The sequence below is a fragment of the Sarcophilus harrisii genome, chromosome 2 (genome assembly GCF_902635505.1).
Source record: "Sarcophilus harrisii chromosome 2, mSarHar1.11, whole genome shotgun sequence".
NCBI lineage: Eukaryota > Metazoa > Chordata > Mammalia > Dasyuromorphia > Dasyuridae > Sarcophilus > Sarcophilus harrisii.
Window position 1 is genome coordinate 28,096,054 of NC_045427.1, and position 5,973 is coordinate 28,102,026.

Genomic DNA, 5,973 nt, shown 5'->3' on the forward strand with positions numbered 1-5,973 from the left:
ATATAACAGTATGTTTGAGAATTTTAATAAACCATTTAATAAACCATGAATCCCCTATATTATATTCAACTCCATCAAAGTTGGAGGGAACCTTAGAATCCATTTTTCCAATTCATACCTGAGCAAGAATCCCCTATATTATATTCCCTACAAAGAATTCATATGCCATTTAGTCCAGAATAATTTATTAAGTAGTCTCTATTTGTGAGGCCATCTGCTAACCTCTGAGTTTACAAAAGCTAGGAAAATAAATGGGCTTTGTACTCAAGAAGCTTATAATCCAATTCAGGAGGAAACACGTAGATGGACAGATGGATTGACAGATGAATGACTAGATAGAAAGATGGATAGATAGAGGAATTGGGAGATAGAATACAGAGGTAGGAAAGACTACAGATCGCCATGAAACATAGCCAATACTAGTCATCTAATCCTTGATTAAAGGTCTCCATTCAGAAAGAACTCAAAGAAACCTATTCATTCTACCTTTGAATTGAATTTCACTAGAAAGTAAGTCTAAATTTATCTCCATACAAATCATTTTATTGTATTTCATTGTTCAGGACTTTTCAATTATGTCCCATTATTCATGACCTCATTTGAGGTTTTCTTGGTAAAGAAACTGGAGTAGTTTGCCATTTCCTATTCTAGATCATTTTACAGACAAGGAATTGAGATAGATAGTGTTAAAATTAGTGTCCAGGATCACACAGCTATTAAGCATCTGAGGCTAGGTTTGAAGTCAATAAAATAGTCTTTCTGACATCAGATGCAGCATTTTATAAACCTTGTCATCTAGTTGTAAACATAAATCACTATAGAATTTCCACTCCAACTCTCCATTTACATAGACACACCCAAGAATATCTAATCCATACGTACTCTATGCATATCAATATTTATTGGGTGAAATTTACTTATGTGAGTGAAATCTTCCCAAGACAGATGATTTGATTCAGAGGAAAGAGCGTTCCACAAGTTTCCTCTATGTTAAGTGATATGCTAATCACTAGGTGAATTAAAAAAACACACACATGTAAATATATATATATATATATATATATGTGTGTGTATATATATATATATATATATATATGTAATGGAAACATACATATAAATATAATTTCCCAAATCACTGCATGTCTCATCCAAACCTTTTTGCTAAATTTCAATCCTGACACTCCAATGTTCCAACATTGTAACAAGGTCTCCAGTAGTATGCCAGATATCTCTCTAGAAACACAAATAGAGATTTCAAACTCAACATATCAAAAATAAAATTCATTATTTTCACCCTGAACCTAGAGCCCTTTGAATTTCACTACTTTTGAAGACAATCCTACTATTAACTAAGTCATTCTTAACTAGTTTCCAGTGATCTTTAGTGTTGCTTCTCCCTCACTCATAGAATCAATTATCTAGAGATTGAAGGAATACTGTATGTTTGATAGTTTAAACTTCCTCATTTATAGAAAATTAGATATGTTATATTATTTGTCCAAATTGAACATCAGTTTCTAGATCTATGACTCCAGATCCATTGTACTGTACCAAGAGGTTCCAGTAGCCAAATTTTGCTTTTATGTTATTCCTTTCACTTGTCCCTCATAACCCATCTGGTGCCCAGTGATACTATATTACTATCAACTCTATTCAATGCTGAAGGCCTGAAACCCAGTGCATGAGCTTTTCTGTTTGGATTTGTCCTCATTTGGGTGCAAAAGTCTAGGGAAATATCTAAAGCAAAGCTTACATAAAGCTTATGTCTATGATAACTCATTTGTAGATAAAATTGGCCCCTCTAATAAAAGTACTTAACTGTAAATTGTGGACATTAAGCATGATTATTATTGTTTTTTTTTTTCCACCGCAGAAAATATATATAATGAAAATATTTGAAAGCACATAAACATATGCAGGGACAACTATTAAAATTATTGAATCATTTTCAGTCATGCCTGACTCTTTGTGGCCCCATTTGGGGTTTTCTTAGCAAAGATGCTGAAATGGTTTATTATTTCCTTCTCTGGTGCATTTTACAGTTGAAGAAATTGAGACAAACTGAGTTAAGTGACTTTTCCAGGATCATACAGTGTGTGAGGCCTGATTTCAACTCATGAAGATGAGCACTTAATACGAGGTCTGGTGTTCTATTCATTGTATGCATAATACTCAAATACCTTATCCTATTTACTTAATAATACTTAAAATGTTAGTAAATTTTTCATTGAATAAATTATTTGCATTCATCAAAAAACTGCAGTGCCTTAATAACAGAAAACAATGTCATGGAGACTTGGCAAAGTCTATAACTCTTATGTTCCATTTTTATGGTTTTAGTCTCACAAATTCATGTTTCTCATATGGCATTTCTCATGTCCTCAAGAAGAGCTATTAAGCAAATATTCTCCCATAGGGACTGTTTGACTTTCAAACTCAGGAACTTGAGAACTATGATATTAATAACCCATGATGAAGTAGTCCCAATGCTAGAAACATAAAATCAGGCTTCCTAGCTATATCCTCTTAGATGTGTGTGAGAAAAGGAAACCAAAAACAGACTAAGAAAATCACAACACATTGATCCATGTACTCAACTGTTAGGACACTTGCAATCACATATCTTTTACTTCCATGTGCTTCTGCTATGTTACCATCTTTACTCCTTGTGGTAAAGGATGGAAAGAGCCTAATATTCCATCTCTCTCCCTGTTTCATTATTTTTTTAGAAATTCTAAAGAAAAAAAAATGAAATTCCAGGAAAAGAGACTGATGTATCATTCAATCACATCAGATTCTTCTTCAACCTTTTGGCCATATGATGTCAATACTGGCCACAAGATTTTTTTGGCAAAGATGCTGGAGTTGTTTGCCTTTTTGTCTCATGGCAAAGAAATGTTAAGCGATTTGCCAAAAAATCATGGATCTAATTGAGTATCTGGCTCCAGATTTAAACAGAAGATCTTCCTAACTCTAAATCTGGTGTTCTATTCACTAATCCACTTAATTGCTTGATGCACTCATATAGACAATAGGAGAGTTGATCCTCCAACAGGAGTTCTTCCATTCATCAATAGGCTTTGAGAACCAATCAGACAAATTCGTGTCCTCTAATGAAAGGTACATTTTATGATATTCCTTTAAAGAATAAAGATATTCCTTTAAAATGCAGATCTGTAAATTCTAATGTCTACCCTTTGATAAACCAGGAACACTCATCAAATTTCTTAGAGGCACTTCTAGTCATCACCTTCCAGGACCTATCTATCTACTCTGATATCATGACACTATTCTAATTGGCAAACATTAAAGTGCTATATACATATATATATATATATATATATATATATATATACACATATATATGACTAGCTATCCTTATCATTACTTTGGCCCTACAACCTCTTTCATTGGCTTCTTAGCATAAGCATGATCATCTGTTTCCTTGTTTCTGGTTTCTGGTAAATTCCAATTAATTTATTTTCTATATTATTGATGACATTCCCTTAAGTATAGGACTGAATAATCATCTTCTCTACAAACAAGGTGTCAGATACTGTCTATTTTCTTTAGGAAAAAAACAACTAAATTTTTTGGTTAATTGTTAGGCTTCTTTAAAATCTGTTTTTTGTTTATTTGTTTTTACTTTATTCACTTATTGCTACAATATATTTTGAAACATTTTACCATTCATTTTTATTTTTGTCCAATTCTTATTTTAAATTAATTTATTGAAAAACAATTCAAAAATCTACTCATCTACTCAACAGTCCATAGTATCATAAAAACATCTACTCCTGATAGAATGACCTCTTGATTGCTACCTCTTAGAATTTCAAGCTTCTTCATTCAAATCTCAAGCTAGACTGTCTTGGAAAATGTTTCCTGGATTCCATTTTTATTAGTTTATTTCCTTCTTAAAATCATCCTGGATGTATAAAGCTGGGGTCAAAACTATCCCGTCCCAAACCTAATTATGCCGTGATATTTTACCTAGTGAAAAATGACTCAATGAATACATAAAAGTTCTTGAAAACTACTGGATAAAATAAAATGAAAGCCCACAGAAATTCTGTTTGAAGTGGTTGAAAGATTTCATTCCATTTTCTGGCACTGTATTACGTTATAGAGAGTTGGGGATTACAAAGAGCAGAGAGAATGCAACTTTCAAGTTAAAACCATTGAGAAGAAATATCCTCGAGGAAAGACAGGCCTAGAATTCAGCCTTTGTACTTCTCCTATTCTCCCCCTCTTTGGGCTAGAGGAAAAAATGTTACAAATTCCAAAGGGCCAGAGCATTTTGGATTTTTCATAGTCCTATTAGTATCTTAAATTCAGACCACATGGGACAGCAGTGAATGCATTCATTATTCAGTGACTAATGAATGCATTCACATTGGGAACTAAGAAGCACATAGATGGCACAATAGACGGGGATGCTATTCTGGAGTCAGTAAAATGTGAGTTCAAATCTGTCCACCAAAACTACTTATCAGCTATTTTTCCCAAGGAGAGTCACATAACACTCTGTTTTGCTCAGTTTCCTCATTTATAAAATGGAGATGATAATAATATCATCTGAGGATGAAATGAGATAAGACTTATAACATGTTTGCATTGTCTCTAGTACATGGTGAATGCTGTATAAATGTTATTTATTAATATTAGCTAGAGACATACTAGGTATAGATTCACCATTTCTGAATTAACTTCTTGAACACTCAAAAATAAGGTGGGGGGGAGAACACTTCCAAGAATGAAGAGCTAAAAGTTAATCATCTAGTCAAATCTAAATTGACTTTCTCTTGAATTATTTAGGTACTTTTTGGAAAATATATCTCACATTTTTGAGGGGTTGGTTTGAACCAAATGTTTTTACCAAATAATCTTAGTAAATACTCTTTTTATTATCAGTTTATGTCTGGTTGACAAAAATGATACTTTCCAGGTAATCATGAGAGAGTATACCCATAGGGACTAAAAAGAGTGGAATAAAAAAATCCATCCCTGATTCTTCAAGAGTACCATTAGAACTCCAATGGGAGTAATGTACCCTTGCTATATAGGTACCTCAATTCTTCTGTGAGGGGGCAAGTTGAGATAAAGGTGCTCAAAATCTACATGGACCCAATATGTACTTGTTGATCAACATCCTATTTCCACCAAAAAATTAATTTTATTTATTTTGTTGTTATTGTTGTTGTTATTTCTTTGTTCTTATTTTACTATTTTCAGTGCCAAGGCATCCTATTTTTTTCCAGATTTAAACACACAATATTCTTATATTTAAATCACTTAATCTTTGTCCTTCCTATCTTTCTAAACTTTGTTCTTCTGTGACCTAATCAATGTTCCACTGTGCTAACCTCCTTGCTCTACATTGAGCAATATATTAAATTTTCCATCTCAGTATTGTTATTTTGACTATCTGCTGTATCTTGCATTGATAAAGCTTGCGTTGAACAAATGAACCTTTAATAGCGGTTTTTCTCCTCATTTATGTTTCTTAAGTACTTGACATTCTTCCAAATTTCAAAGCACCATAAACCTTCTGCTAGAGGTCTTTCCTAGTACTACTAAGATAGCAATTCCTTCTCCATCAGAATACCTCCCCATTTACTATAGTTTTCTTATATGTATCTAGTTATGTATTTTTCTATAATTAGCATGGGAACTCTCATTTCAGGAACAGTTATTACCTTCATACGTGCAGTGTTTACTGGTGTAAAGTAAGCACTTAGAGATTCAGACTTCTTTATGAGCTGTCCCTCTCTACCATTCTAGTTTTGATATATTTTATAATCATTCCCTCCATATACATGATCCCTCTGCAATGCAGTAACACTCACCTTTTTGATGCTCCTTGAAAAATACACTCTGGGAATTTTCACTGGTCATCCCTCATGCCTGGAGTCCTCTGCCTCCTCATCTTTGTTGGCCTCTCTGAATGATTTAAATCCCAGCTAAGATCTT